Below are 16822 nucleotides of genomic sequence, written 5' to 3'. Positions count from 1 at the left end.
CAAATAAATGAGAAGAAAGATGCCTTCAGAGTATTTGGGAGAAAACATCTGCCCCTGCTTGAGAATTTGTAACATTTCAATAGAAAATGTTACAGAATAATGAACAGGGATGGGGCTTTCATTGTTTTTTGGTTGCTTGCCAGATTTTTAATCTGGTTTTACTCAGTTTTGAAAAAGCTTAAAATATGAAGTAATTATGTATAAGGCTAATCACTAAACCTTAGATGCAAATGAACAGTATTCATCATCATGCAACTTCTCAATATCTCCTAGCAAACATATAGAAGTTAGTTATACTAATTTCACACACTAATGGCTTTGGAGCCTAAAAGAGCCTACAGCCACTTTATGAAAGAAAGGGTGAATTCAAACAATAACAAACAATTTCTGTTTTCAGCTCTTGCTGTTGTGAAGTTATACTTAAATTCTTACTCAGTAAGTAGCTAGTAACACTTCTTTTGCTTTATTTGTAGATCCGATTGTATAAATCTTTATTTGTCCTGAGTTTAGATCAAAGAGATGAGCATTGGATCAGCAGAAGAGAATCAATTCTCATTCTCTGAATGAAAAATACCTATTGTGGGTTGCTCCAAAAAAAGACAGTTTAATTATAGATCCGGGCACATTTCAAAACTGCATTAGAAAAAGACCTATAACTAGACCTGAAACAGACTTTTATCCTAACATTTTAAGATATCACTTGTATCATTTGTTGTTACAACTGAGCTTATTCGCTTTCAGATTAAAATATATACTGTCATCCATATATATATTGTCATTCTGCAGGGGCTCCATGCTGTTCTCATTCAGGTTAGACAGTTCTCTGTCTCTGACCTCAATACTTCTGGGATATTATAGCCTCTTAAGGCAATCTTTACCCTTGCAATTTACATTTCATTCACAATCTACAGACCTACAAATCTTCTTCTTTTTATCTGTGGTGAGTTCTACAGGGCACAATCACTCAGTTCTGAATGAAAATTAAATTCCATTGTGGATATGCAGTAGTTATCAAGCAGACATTAAATTCTCCCTATTTTCTTATACCCACAGTGCAGACAAGGCCACTTCACTGTGGTTGTGAACAGCACTGTGATAATTGCTGAGCCAGTTCTCAGTCCCCCGGGTCAGTGCAAGCTCCTGCTGGGTCATTTCCACAGCAACTCAGAGGCCACACAGGGAAACTTGACCAACGAGCCACTGCCAGTGCATGAAGGACAGCTGCTCATGAGAATGTTCATACACCTCTGCCTCTGGATATTTAATGAAATATAATATTATAATTCTTCTGGAACTGCTGAATTGTGAAGTCTTATTTCCCATTAAACCGGCATATAGCTGGAGAGGTCTTTATGAAAGAAGATGATTTCTAATTCATCAGATGAGTTTCAGTTCCCTTTAATCTATCTTTTTAAAGAAGACTGACCTGAAAATCTACTATGACACCATTTTTTTTTCAGGATAGTATTCTAGGATAAATAACATTTTTTTTAGAAAACTGGTACTTTGGTAAACTATGCATACATTCATCATTTTTTCAGTTGCTATTCTGAAAAGCTAAAAGTTAATTATTACGCTGGTCTCATAAGAGATTGCATAACTGTCTTCAACTGTTTTATAATAAAAATAAAATTATAAAAAAGCCCAGAAATTTTATTTATGGTCATCTTAACTAAGCAGTATGTCTTCCTTTTTTCAGTGACGGCCTAGGGCCAAAGTAGAGAATCCAGCTCTTCTGGCTCCATTGCTCTGCTGTGCCACCTTGGCACTAAATTTCCTCTCTGCTTCAAAACTAATAGTGAAAAACAGTGGCTATGTAACTAACTACATTAAAAGTGTAGTTTAGGCAAGGGAAGACTTTATCTTCTTAATTGAAAAAGCAAGTGTCTATCTTCAGCTATCATCAATTAAGTCTACTATAGCAACATCATGTTTTGAATCCTGACTTTGCTTAATTACAACTGTGGATAAATCTTCATTGTTCGTGGTTAGCATAAAACATGGATATGTATGACCTACAGAAATTCAAAGCCTTAAAATAAACCTTATAAAATCTATTCTTATCTTACTTAAAAGTATTCCAGTATATCCTGCTCATTGCCTTAAGTACTTGCAAGGTCAGAAATTGTAATTTACAGAAGAAAAAAAATAATGTACCCATATTAACCTGCACAACATTAACCTGTGTTTAGGAGATTGAGTAAGAAATAATCTTACTTTCCGAATAAACTGTTTAAAGTAGCTGCATGTACACTGCAGGCCCACAACTCCCACACCAATTTGTCTTCCTACAATCACTGTTTCTTAGTGCTAACACTGTTTTTCTCTCCTCTTTTGTAGTGTAAAGCACCTACACTAAGAGTGAGAATTGATTTATTAGCACTCCTTTTAAGTAGATCTAATGCACAAAGATGCATCTGGAGCATCCCTCTACCCCTGTGAAAGAGCAAAGTAACTCTGCAGCCTATTCATCTTTTTCCAAACTTAAACTCATTTGCGTGAGCAGTGATGTTAGAGATACTGCTCCTATCTGGGACAAGTGCTAAACCCAAGAAACAGCTACTGCATACTATCATCTCTTTTGCCAAGGAGACAGACCACTCCAATTTGCTTCAAATATAACTGATGCATGGCAGAATGAGAAGCACTCGTTCACTCCTGTAGCACAATTAATTTCTTTATTGTAACTGGGCAGGAACTCTTGACAGTATGAAGCATCTAATTGCAGACGCTGAAAAAAACTCCTCCTTATGTGACAGTAGAAAGGCAAAAGTAGGGCACAAAAAGCAAAGGAGAAAATGCCATGTCTGGCTGAAGTCCGATGCTGTGGTGTGTTCTTAAGTTCGTTAGTTTGCTCCCCCCATTTTCTGTATTACTTCCTGCTGCTACCCTGCCAGTTATGTTGCTATGGAAATGAAACTGCTCCTCCCTTGGTTTCTCTTATAAAGTGAAAGTTGTTTCCTCCTTGGGGTCAGTCAATCACTCTTTTTCTCCTCCCAGGTTTCGAGAATTTTCTTTTCTCTGGGAGGTATGGTTGGCTGTAGCCCCGGAGCCCCTCCTATGATTTATAACAGTTGGTTACTTTAGTATATCAGTTATGTTTCGTACCTCCAAATATGTATTTCTATTGGATAGCCGGGTTTCCCTGCCTTCTTCCCCCCTTTTCCCTTAAAACCCTCTCCTGCCCCTTGTTCGGGGCCATTTGCTGGGTGTTTTCCCCTCCTTGTTGGTTCTTCTGTAATAAACCGACAGTTTACCCCCAGCAAGTGGTCGCCTCCTAATTCGTCTCTCACCGCGCTGCTCCGAGCTATCAGCCAGCTCAGCCCGAGGCCAAAGCCGCCGAGGGGGGCTGTTTTCTGATGCGCAGGGGCCCTGGCCTTCGCCCCTCACCAGATAGCCGGATTCCAGGGCCGTTCACGCCCCCGCGCAGTGTGGCGCCCAACGTGGGGCTCGAACCCTGCAGCAGCCAACGCATTGGTTGTCAGGTCAAGCGCATGGGCAAGCAGACTGTGGTCGGGCGCACACACAAGGATGTCGTCCATATAATGATGGATAATGACGGCATCCCCGAGGGCTGTACGAATGGGTGATAGCAGCGAAGCGACATACCACTGGCAGATCACAGGGCTGACCTTGAGGCCCTGCGGAAGCACCCGCCAATGATAGCGCTTGGCTGGGGACTCACAGTTGATGGACGGAACTGTGAATGCAAATCGCGGGGCGTCCTCTGGGTGAAGGGGAATTTGGAAAAAGCAATCTTTTATATCAATCACAGCTAATTCCCAATCTCGGGGGAGCATTGCTGGGGAGGGCATCCCTGGCTGAAGGGAACCCATGTCAATTATTAATCTATTAATTCGGCGAAGATCAGTCAGGAGGCGCCACTTATCCTTGTTAGGCTTTTTGATGACAAACACTGGGGAGTTCCAGGGTGACATGGACCCCTAAGTCTGTTCGTTTTAGCACCGTCCAAGATGGCGACAGAGCTTCTTCTTCTTCTACTACCCCTTTTCTCCCAAGCGGCAACCCTTTCCTTTACCCTGAACACAGCCCTTGCCCAATCCCCCCTCCCTCGTATCCTCCCCCCGTCCCGCTCGCTCCTCCGTACTCTGAGAGACCTTCAGTTCTTGATGCCCAACCTTCAGCTCCCCCTCAAACTTCTCCCCCGGTTCAGCCTCCCGTTCCCTCCTCCCCCGCTTCACTTTCGCTTTCCCCTCCGCCTCCGAACGCTGCACGGGGGGGGAGCAGGGTGGATGGCCTTGCACACTCCCTCCCCTTACGTCATCGCCAAACCCCGCCTCAACGTCCTCCACTTTCGGTTCCAACTCCCTCCCCCCCCATTCCCACGGGGTGTCTTCGGGGGGGGGGGGGGGGGGGGCAGTGCCTACGGAGGGTGGGGGGGCAGCAGTGCCTGGCCACAAGCCACAGCAAATGGCCCCGAACAAGGGGCAGGAGAGGGTTTTAAGGGAAAAGGGGGGAAGAAGGCAGGGAAACCCGGCTATCCAATAGAAATACATATTTGGAGGTACGAAACATAACTGATATACTAAAGTAACCAACTGTTATAAATCATAGGAGGGGCTCCGGGGCTACAGCCAACCATACCTCCCAGAGAAAAGAAAATTCTCGAAACCTGGGAGGAGAAAAAGAGTGATTGACTGACCCCAAGGAGGAAACAACTTTCACTTTATAAGAGAAACCAAGGGAGGAGCAGTTTCATTTCCATAGCAACATAACTGGCAGGGTAGCAGCAGGAAGTAATACAGAAAATGGGGGGAGCAAACTAACGAACTTAAGAACACACCACAGCAGTCCACACCCCTACTCTTACCATTAGTGCAATGTTTAGTTTCATTACAGATTTACTACTGCAAATCAGTGAAGGCCATAATTCTACCAGACACAAAACATTATGAACATTTTTTTTTTTTCTAGTTTGCTTCTGTTAAGAGGTCTAAACTTCACTTCCAAGCTCTATTTGATTAATTCTTAAGTTAACCGTGTTCCATATGCAAACTATATGCAAAAAATGCTACAGTAGCCAGCACTATATATTCTACTGAGAAGAAACAGATCCCTTTATCCATACATCGAGTTTTTCATTATGAAAATTCAGAATTCTTCTTTACTATCTACTCATACACTGAAGAGATGTGATAGTCTATTGCAACATAATGCATTCCTGTAAATAATATCAGTACCCAATTTTTCTTATTTAAGTGCAAACAATTTTTTTTTTAATTTTCTGTGAGTTCAGTGGATTGGTTAAAATCATAGAAACACAGAATCCTAGAATGCTTAGGTTTGGAAGGGACCTTAAAGACCATCTCATTCCAACCCCCTGCCATGGGCAGGGACAATTACCAGTAGACCAAATTGCTCAAACTCCATCTAACCTGGCCTTGAACACAGCAAGGGATGGGACATCCACAGCTTCCCTGAGCAACCTGTTCTAGTGTTGGAACAAGGAACAGCTTCCTAACACCTAATCTAATCCTGCTATCTTCCATTTTAAAATCACTGCCCCTTGTCCTGGCACTACGTGCTCATATCAGAAGTCCCTCCCTTTTTTTTTAAAACCCCTTAATGTATTGGAAGACCAAAATGAGATCTTCCCAAAGCTTTGTCTTCTCTACATGAAAAACCCCAACTCTCTCAGCTTGTCTTCATAGGAGAGGTGCTCCTTCCACTCTGACAATCACTGTGGTCCTAAACCCTGTTGCCTTCTTTTTCTTCAACTATGCAAAGAGTAAAATGACAAGCCTATAATCTATTCCCTGTTCAACTTACTAAAATCCATGATACAGTTTTTGGGTTTTTTTCTCCCTTTCAGTGTTTATCCAACAACTAGATATTTTCAATGGGTTCATCCTTGATAACATTAAAACCAAGCCCTCTATCACAGCTTGGTTCAGCTCTGCTGCTCTCACTGAAAGCTAGTCTGTTTGATAGAATGCACAGACCTTGACACACTTATAAAGTTCCCTCTGTTAAGCAGTGGGTGAAAAACATGTTCAGGTTTGTCTCTCACAATGCAAATTCTAATCTGACACTATTCCAGGTGAGCAGGATCTTCAGATTCAGCTGCCTCAACTCTGAAACAGCCTTTCAAGCTTCCTAAGTACTACAGTTAATTGAATATATTTCTCCTAGAAAACACAGCTATATCAGAGAAGCTGGCTTATCACTAATTTTTGAAACAACAAGGTGGTAACAGAAAGAATTCAGCCTCAGCAGTGGAATTTCTAGAATACACAGAAATGCTATTCTGAAAAAGAAGAAAAATGTGAAAATGTAAGGAAAAAAAAAAAAAGTGAGTTGTGAGGGAGAAGTAAGTTCCTTAAGGTAACAATAGGTTCCTGAATATAATTTTACTCCTGAAACTTCTAATGAACTTTGTGCTTATCCAGAATCTACTTCACTTTCCCCTTTCCTATGACACTTCTGGGCAAAAGCAACCTTCTTTGTTCAGACAGCATGCTCTTTTTAAAATATCCTTTCTTCTGCTGTTTCAGTTCTTTTTTACTCTAATGATCCTGTCATTTGCTACTGGATTTCTGGCCAGAGAGCTGCTCAGAGCAAATGGCCCTGACTAAAGAACATTCACGCTCTTCCCAAAGGGAATCAATGTCAATAGTACTGCTTTTCTCTCACACATCTTCCCACTCCAGGCAATAGTTCACTTGTAGAAAAGTTAACTCTCACAGTCTTAGCAACAATCATATTCAAAATAAGGATGAAAGACAGACACACACATGGAAAAAACACCCCCCCAAAGAACTACAAGTCCAAGCAGCACCTTAGCCATCATCTGGTTATAGAATGTAGAACAACAAAATACACTTCTCAAACCAATGAGCACAGCCAATTTTAAGGGGTCAGTAAACCCCAAGGAATGTTTCAGTATTTACTGTATTTTAGTGGCATTTATCAGTTTACTAGCAACAGATTATAACAAAGCACGCCACTCCCACCTGCAGCCCCTCTCAAGCTGTCAGTATGGGATCCAGAAAGCTTGTTTCTCTCACATTTTCCCCAGTAATCTTGATCCAGCTTGCACACAGCCAAGGGACAACTATGGCTAGAATAATTTTGCTGAAGTACTGCCCTCATCAGTGAATGCAGACAACTAATAATTATCTTAACTGAAAATATTTTTTGATTGATAATATTAAGAAATCTGATACACATATTAGAATATATCTGCAACTCATTCCAAATTCCTTGCAGATACCAGATGCACCTTTGAAAAATAAATGTCTTTACACACTGTTTGAAGGCAAGCAACACCAGACAGGCAGCACAAGTAGCAGCCCCAAAGATTAATGTGAGTATTTGAGAATGCTCCTCTGTAATCACGATGAAGCACTGAGTTCTGGAGGGACTGGCCACTTTTAATTTCTAGAAACTTTCTTTGAATAAAGGACAGTTGTATTTCAATTAAAAATGATGTGACATAAGCAACATTGAAAATTAGATACATATTTTTGGGCATAAAATTCAGTAACAATTTGTCATCTGCTCTTGCTACAGACAGAGCATCAGCAGTAAGGGCTGGGATCTCATCACCATCTGGCCAGTGGAAAAGGATGCAGGACAGTGGTACCAGGATGGATGCTGCCACAGTCTGAGAGAGGTTGGCAGATGGGAGACAGGCAGAAAATATGGAGAGGCAATACAGTCAAGCAGGTGCATCACTTAGACTGTGTAGCAGAACTAAAGAGGAAGGCTACAGCCACCTTCACCAGCGGTGTAAATCCAAGCTATATGAGGATACAGATTACTACATCTCAACTTTATTTTTTTAATGTTTGCTAGTATTAGTGGTTCAATTACTTTTTCATATTTTCAAAAACTAGACAAGCACAATAAAACCCCCTTACCTCTTCACCATAAATCAACATCTTATTTGTAATATTTACAGGTAAACTATCATCTCTGTTAGCAAAGAATGAAGTTTTGGCAGCTAATCATTCTGACTGCACAAAAAAATAACCTCTACCTTTCATAGTATTTTAGGCAGTCAGAAGTTAAATTCTAGATTGCCTAATCAAACACCTGCATTTTGCAGCACTTCGCTGTGTAATTAAACGTGGAGCACCGAGCCATAGTGTTCAAGGTCAACAACTAAAACATCAGTCATGTAAGTAATAAGCCCTGGCTGACTTTCCTAAAACCATTCTTCAGCACTAAAGTGTTTTCAAATAGATCAAAAAGATGACTAGGTTATGAAATAGTTGCAATTCCTACTGTCAGACCTTTTCAGAAGTTGTAATTAGAATATAAGCTTCAGACTCTATGGCATACCATACCCATTAAAACTCATATAGGTATAATCAGGAGTGGTGCTCAATTATGAACATGTTATAAAGTGATTTTGCCTGGGTATTCCTCCCAAGCTAAACAGTTCACCTCATACTCTAAATATTATCTTCATTAACTGTATCCTAATAATATTGCCCAGAATTGTGTACTGTAGATATATTTTATCATGTTCCATTAGGCTGTCATTCAAGCATATATTTAACTACTAAGAATGCAATTGATGTTATCTAAGCCAACGGGTCTATTGAAAAGCTGAGAATTTCCTGTGGAAAAGTTGAAGGTTATTACCAGCACACAGACTGCAGAAGCAGTCATGCTCTAAGTCTAATACAGGGCACTGGGAAGATTAAAGATTTGCTTGCAGAAGGACCTTGTAATACTGGAGAGAAAGAAACGCTTTCACTCCTGCATCTCGCTGAGGGGTGAATACAATTAGTCTTAGGCAAGACTTTGTCCCACTCATGTAGTGGCATTTTACCTCAGTGACCCAGAATGGATCACTGAGCTAGATGAACTTTAAAAATCTTTCAAACCAAAATATTCTATAATTCTACAATTCTGTACCTTGATTCAAAACTGCCTGAGTTTTGCAATTCAGTACAATACAGAAAAGAAACCCAAAAGTTTCCTGAATATTTGACTATGCTCCTTCTCCATTCAAGCATCAAAAAATGACCTCAGAGCAGTTACACTTCCCATTTTAGCTATTTAAAGATAGAGAATAATATCAGGTATACGCATTGAGAATAGAATTATCAAAAGTGTAAATATCTCCTTTTTTCATAACTCTCAAGCACACAGGTGCATAAAAAGTTGAAAGTTCAGTGCAAAAATGTGCACAATATTTTTTCATAGTAATGCCACAAAGGAATAATTAAACCCATTTATGTTTACAGAGCATTTTGAGACCTACTAATTCAGTTTTAGTAACTTTTAAGGAACATAAAATTCTCTTAAAGATTCCAAAACTCCAGAAAGCAAATACCTCTATCCTTTTGACTCAGTTTCTAAAGAGTTCTTTTTATTTGACTATGTAAAATGCAAAAAAGAAAAAAAAATGAAAAAAGGGTATAATAAAACCAAGAACTACCCAAAAGCATCTTAATGGTTCACTGTTTCATAGCATGTTGGGTGAAAAGTAAGTGGTAGAAAAAAGCACGGATAAAGTGTATCAAAGACAAATAAATGAACGCTTTGTAGTATGTATATGCAATGTAAACGAGTCCTACAAATGTTGTTGCTCTGAAGAGGAGAAAAATGTTTCTTTTCCTTAAGAGATAAGAAAAAAAATCTTATATCATTGTATAAATATCAGCTCCTCCAAGAGAGGAAAAAACAAAGAAACCATTTGCAACACAGTGGCCTTCATCACGAGATACCAAGCACATAATATCTTCAAATGGAAATTTGTTGAATGTGCACTCTCTTCCTACTAAAGTTTCCTGATGGAACTGTGGAAATGCTTCTGTAAAATAGTGCCATGTTTTGCTAAGCATATTTATGCAACCTACAGAACTAAAGGGTTAAGCTTATAAAGGAATCAAAACTTGTAATGATGTTAACCCACTCTCTGTCGTATCAACATTTGAAGATCATTCCATAAAGGCTATATATATCTGCCTATAGAACTGTTTAGTGAATCCCATAGAAAAGTACAAAGCCTTTTAGTTTCAAAGGAATGGGGAGAAGGTGGTGTTTGCATTAGAACTAAGGCTAAAAACTGTCTTAATTTCCCATACAGATGTCCATATATCAGTTATGTTGCAAGTGATACTTATCATCCAAATTTGCAAATCCTTTGAGATCTTAGAGCCCTGTACCCCTCTTTTAATCTGCAGCATTTATTTTAGGATCCCATTTCTCTTCTGCAAATGGTATTTCAAACAACTGCTCAAAGTATAGCTAACTTCTCAGAAAATAATACCTTATGCATTATATTAGTATGGTTTTATTATCTGAGCACACATCACATAAAACCCTTTCAAAGACTAGACTAGACTCATTAACACCAAACCCATTACCCATCAAAAAGAGTTTGCTTCCTTTTATTGTCTTATTTCAGTCAAGTGTTGCTTCTTAACCATGCAAATTATTCCCATTTATATTTGTATAAGAATAGCTGTCTATTATTAAATAAAATGGATATCTCAATGTATAAAGTGCATAAAACATATGTGTTTTGAACTCCACATTTTCAGAAATCTATACATTCAGATATGGAGTAAACAATTTCAAATATAAGCCAATAATTTAAAGGAAAAAATATTTTGTCTTTAGCAGTGCTCTTCTATCCTTTTCAGGTAAGAAAATTATCAATGCACTTGATAATTTTCACATTTTTCAGTGCACTCACTGCAATAACCCACTAGAAACTGAGTAAGAAATTAAGTAAGAGAAGACAGAGATACAAATTTACATTAGTATATATTTGGAAAGCATTGATTTTTCTTCTTGTGCTTTGATCAGAAGTGAAATTTGCATGTCTGCATTTGTTTAACAAGAGTAACATCTAGTTTTGCACAGTGCACAGTGTCTTGACATTTCCAAATATCTCTGTCTGCATGCCACCACCATTTGACTGATAGTTGCATAACTCTAAGAATAGTGATTGCTTTTCAAATGTATCAACATTATAAGAAAAGAAGCAAAATCAATGTGTACTCCAAAGAAATAGTGATTTTAGGAATCCTAATCACACTACAGTAGCAGTGACCCATCCTAGGTATGGGGGATTTGAAAACTACAACCCAGCAGAAGATAACACTCGGTAGCTGAGCCTGATTTGATGTCTGACATGCTATTACTTAATAATATATCATGACAGACTAATATCTGTTTGTCTTCTGGCTACACTGCAATCAAAGTAGTCTGATTACATTATCTTTGAGGACATGAATAAAAAGCTGGGGCTGGTTCTTGTACTGCTAATATAGTAACAAACACTGCTGTGCTCATGCCCTGAAGACTGACTTCTATTAAGAGAGAGAAGAAAAAAAAAAGTAAGGAATAATTGGTATTTAAGAATTTTTCTGTCTCAAAGAAAAAATTCACCAGACAAATAATATTGTATGCATAATATGTTGCAAATGAATGATATATGGAGCCAATTACAAGCTTCCTTACAAATACATAACTCTAGTCACTTGCAGATATAGATCTTCAAAGGCATTTGGAAAAGGAAGACAGAGTGACCTTGAGGACAGTTGCTGAGTTCTGTTATTATTACACTGAAAAAAAAATTTTTACAGAGGTGTTATTCACAACCAAATTCTTGTGTGCATGCCCCTGTGTAACAATAATATTTAAAAAAAATACTTTGTCTAAAGACCCTAGCATATTAAAAATCATAATAAAATCTTCCATGTATTTTGTTTCAGTAGAAAACTGGAGCTGGTCCAAGGTGTTTCACTTTGTAGTAGGCAAGAAGTGAATCATATTTATGGAACTGCAGTCCATCTCTGAATTACATGCATTTGACTCAGCAGTCACTTACAGACAGAAAAGTAAAGTTTCTCCAATAGTAAGTCATAGAATAATAGCTTTAGCTAGCTGGTACTGTGGGATTAAACTTTTCAGTAGCTCATCAGCCACAGTTTAGCCCAGACAAGATAAGTTTAGGTCAGAGGTTTGGGTACAGCTGCCTTTAGCTGATGAGCTCCGGGATAAGCAGTGCAGGTTGTCTATTGCTGTCACAGAACAAGAAAATGGGCAGTACTGCATGTTTCTCTCCAGTGTACATGGATGAGCTTAACACAAAAGCTTTCTCTTCACCCCTTCCCCATGAACTCTTTTGCAGAAATTTGCCTGTTCTAAATTTTTAAGCATATATTGATATGCCAATGTATTATTGAAATAGCTTTTGCCAGACCTACCTGTGGAGTGCTTACTTTTCTTAAACATTTCTCTGCTATGCTTTGATATCTGCTTCACCTGCTGTGCCTGCAGTCACACAGGGTATGTTCTGCAGTTGCTTCATCCCATAGTCTCATTTGAGATGTTATCAAAACTTCATCAGCTGGGACAGGGTATTGCAAATGGAGAACAGAATAAGGTAGCTAATGGGACAGTGTCCAGGGAGGGACATGGACAATGAGAAATGGAAATACAATGGAAGGAGCAATAAAGGTTAGGAGGTAAAATTCAGGAAGGAAAGGGAAAGAAAAAGCAGAAGGTCTGGGGACACAGGGCAGTCATAAAAGCATTCTGGCAGTAGAATGTTAGGTCAAGTTCTGTGGAAAAGGGAGTAAGGTAAACAGATAATGGTAGAAAGTGGAGAACAGAAAAAGGGAAGAAGGAAAAGAAAAAAAAACAACAAAACAAACAGGAAGCCATAGTGAGCTTTTTAAACATTTTAGAACATGTTCACTTTAGTCAGTAATTTCTAGATATCACAGTGAAAAAAACAGTTTTGTCTATTAAATAATAGAGGTTTTTTAAATCTCAGGATGAGAAAGCAAATTCACTTTTTCTTTGAACTTTTAACTCTGCCTTCAGCTTCTTACAGGAAAATACATTAGTTAACTTCAACTGATACAGTATGCTTCACCAAAGGTAGGTAGGGCCATGGGGATTCTCCCCCAAAAAGTATCTTTTTCCTTAGACAAAAAAACATTCAAGACACTTCTCAAACCTCATCAGTCACACAGATAGAACTATGTGATACTAAACTGGAAATACAAAAAATAGATAAAAACAAAACAATCTGATGAAAACTGCAATTTAAGAATTGCTTGCAAAACATTTCCCTTCTTTGAAATATCAGCATGTTTTTATTTGAAATTATAAAATCAAGTAAAATATCAAAAATTGGTTCCTAACAGCATGTTTCATTTTGTAGGCATTTATACCCTTTTCAACCAGTCACAGGTAGCTCCTTGCAATATCTTCCTGGTTAGGTATCATGGTTGGAAAAACAAACCAAAGCAAAGCAAAACAAAAACAAAAGCAAACATAGCAATCCCAAGAATATGGTAAAGCAGACGATTTTTTACTTCTCTACTTATAGAAACCTGACTAGTAATCATATTCTGAACAATCTAAAATAAACATACATAGATAATTCTGGAAGATTCAAACAGTCAAAGTGCTATCCTCCAGGATTAAATAAAATTTTGCAGCTGCCATCACTTATATTGAGCTAGTACAAGCATTTCAAGATTCAGGCATAGAAATAAAATATGCAGCAACACTTTGAATATAAAAGCTCAATGCACAAACAGAGGGTGGAATAAAAACCTACCATTTGTAAAAAGACAATCTTATTTTATCCTAATAGGTTTCATACGCATTTTAAATTTCAGTGGACATACAAGAAAAAAAAAAACAAACTGAAAATGTTAGAGAGCTTGCCAAAATCAACACTCAATCAGCCATCCAGAAGATACATTTTAAATAAATGCTTACTCAAGTTTTACAAATCGGCATTTACATTCAGAAAAACACAAAATATAGTGGGCATCAGCATCAGCCAAGAGTTTAGCTTACCACAGACCATATGGGAGGATGTCCCCATAGACTGTGCATCTTGTACTAGCATGGCATCTGCACTACATAGCAACACTTTATCTGATGTAATAACACCTTCTGCTCTTAGCCTTTCTAAGTTATAAAACAAACGATTAAGTGATTGCACTATAAACAGCCTCATGGAACATAGACAGAAAGGGATGAAAATAAGCTGTTATCACTTCACATGTCAGGCACCTTGCAAGTCCATACATTAAAAGTTACAGCCTAAGTTTATACCTTTTTTTAAGAAGACCATATTGCTTTTAAAAATAAACATAACTACAAAATTGAGTGGAGACCCTTGGAGCTCCTTCAGTTCCTACCAGAACTTATGCCAGTAGATCAGTAAATTCAACAAAAATATAATAAAATCAATGCAAACCTCAGTTATCAAGAAAGTGCTATCATGCTTTGGTAACATTCTGTTAGGTAGAATGTTGTAATGTCACCAGCACAATTCAGAGCATCAGGCTACAAATTCTGAATCACCAGTCTGGATTTGCCCAAAGAAATAGAGATAGAAAAAATAAACCCATCCAATATTTCATGAGTCTTCATCACAGGATAAAATAAGTGTGGAAGAAAAGATACACTACAATTTTTTCTGGTTTATCAAGTGTTTTTTTGACATGTTCTCTTCCCTAATAAAAATAGTCCATCTGGCTCTTACCTTGTCCTGTCCTATGCTAAAAGCACTGAGTGCTCCACTGAAGTTATAAACCCAACAACACAATAAAAAAATCTTCAGTGTGCTACATCTGGTGAGATCTCCCTTATACAATCTACATCCAAAATGAAAGCTCTGGTGACAAAGCTAGCCCAGGACAGGACCACATTAGAGATTAGTTTCAAAATTTCCACAGTGATGTCATGTTCTCACAAAACAGGGTTTAATCAATTACAATAGTCTTGTTTTATAACAGTATATCAAATTTAGTATACTATTGCTTTAACATTCTTCATTGATGTGTGAAACTATTTGACCAAACTGTGTTCATCAATTACTTGAAATTATTTTTCAGAATTGTAAGACATGGATCTTTCTATCAAGAAAACTAGAAAGACAAATTTCATACTGATTTTCATTAAATATTTTAACCTTAAAGACCTTGACTTTCTTATCCCTTAACACATAAAATGCACCTCCAGGTAATCTAATCCTGTTTAAACAGGGGAAATCCTTTCAGAGTTCTCTTAATGTCTGTAAGAGATGTTTTGTCTTTTGGCCTCAGATAGAGATAACCTTAGAATATAACAGAATTTTCCCACTCATAATTGCTTTTGATTAATATTCTGCACATCAGAATTCTTTTCTCTGTAATAAGTATCTACCTAAGAGATTACTTCAAATTGTTTGTTTAGAGCAAAAGAAACACAATTGCATTGGTAATAAAAAAGGTCCTCTCATTTTATGGAGGTCCTCTGAGTTTCCTCAAACCATCCTATTACATTGACTGCTGAGGAGTTTACCAAGTTTAAGCATTCATCATTCAAGAAGTTCCAATAATCTCAACTGGATAATTGTCCTGAGTACCCAAATAAAAATTATATGATCTCCAAACACCTGTAGGTAAGTGATCAGCTCTGAGCAGGGCTTTTGAAGAACTCTCTTGCAATTCAAGTCCTAACACTCCACCTGAATTCCCATTCATGTACCAGAATCCTTTTTGGATATTTGCATAGAAAGGAGCAAAGAGATGAAAGATGTTTTCATGTATATTACATACATGCTGCAGACTGCCCAATATCACTGAAACATGTGGTGGGCGAGTAGTTACTTATTTCTTGAAAACAGAAAACTTGAAAACTGTCACTCATGTCTGGATCTGCTTCATGCAGTAAGGTCATTCCAGAACTAATCATCAGGAATGAAAAAGGAATACATCTTCTTTCAGTAGAACTACTAACTCAGTATCTAAAAGGATCAAATAAAATCTTTACATAACATGTCTTAGTTTAATTATCTGTTGAGTCATGCCAAATGAAACACACCCAGGCAACAAATGTGATTATAATGAAACAGGAGGGCCACTCTTTTCCCATTCCAGCCACTGATACAGATCTCGCATCCTCATTTTCAATATGAACATAGGTCTTTTGGGTCTTTTGGTAAATTTCTAAGTAATTACATTAAAAGAGGTAAATTTATGGCTCAGTTTTTTGGCATTGTCTTTAATTTTGAACAGAATTCTCTAGGCCTTTTTTGTCCTACTTGGAGGTTTTTTCAAGTACTCATCCCTATAATTCTTATTTCCATCTGTGATTGCTTCCTTCCAGTTTTGCTTTCAGAGGAGGATAAAAAGATAAAAAAGATTCAGAGATGGGGCTGGGAGGCAGAATACTAAGCCGTGCAGGCATGATCCAATGTTTTTCCATGACATTGTTGGTGTATGTGAATGAGATCATGAAGAAAGAACCAACAACACGGGTCTCTAGCTGGAGGTAGAACAGAAACTCTTGGTTAAAGAGTAGGAAGGACAGCAAAAAAAGGAATGAGTAACAAAGATAGAAGAGAATGAATTGAGTAAACCTGTGCCAGAAGAAATTAATTATTCAGATTTTTTCAACAACCAGGCTTGGATATCAAGCTTCTACTAATCTTTGTCAATGACTGACATTTGTTTGTGAGGTTAGGTGAAGGAAGATGCAATCAGGAATCTTTTCTCCTATTTACTGGTACCCCAAAGAAAGGTTTATTTTATACTTTCTGTTTGATATCAAGGTAATTAACGCTGAGTCCAGAAATGTTGTTTGTCCCTACAAGGGCTTGTTTATAACAGCTGTGTTCATACCTCCTGACTTGGGAAGGGAGGAGGAATTTTCTATGTACAGGGGCAGGCATTGACTACACAACCCCCAAATAACTTCCCATGATAATTCTAAACAAACAGAACATCATAGAATCATAGGATAGTACAGTTTGAAGGCAATTTAAAGATCATCTAATCCCAATTTCCCTTTCATGGACAGGGACACCTTTCTTTAGATG

The 16822-nt window shown here is 37.9% G+C and overlaps 1 protein-coding gene across 3 annotated transcripts in view; it reads right to left on the bottom strand.

Moving 5' to 3' along the window:
* MMP16 (matrix metallopeptidase 16) overlaps positions 1-16822 on the bottom strand; it is a 178306-nt gene that overhangs the window by 127885 nt on the left and 33599 nt on the right. Inside the window, exon 2 of one of the 3 annotated variants that reach the window (XM_074555481.1) lies at positions 12198-12554. The exons of the other annotated variants lie outside the window; for them this stretch is intronic. The gene's annotated coding sequence lies outside the window, so the exon portion shown is untranslated. The remainder of the gene's footprint in view (positions 1-12197; positions 12555-16822) is intronic. 3 annotated transcript variants of the gene reach the window in all.

The sequence above is a fragment of the Zonotrichia albicollis genome, chromosome 1 (assembly GCF_047830755.1).
Source record: "Zonotrichia albicollis isolate bZonAlb1 chromosome 1, bZonAlb1.hap1, whole genome shotgun sequence".
NCBI classification, from domain to species: Eukaryota; Metazoa; Chordata; class Aves; order Passeriformes; family Passerellidae; genus Zonotrichia; species Zonotrichia albicollis.
Note: the sequence above shows the minus strand (reverse complement) of the source record. Positions and strands in the feature narration are given on the sequence as shown.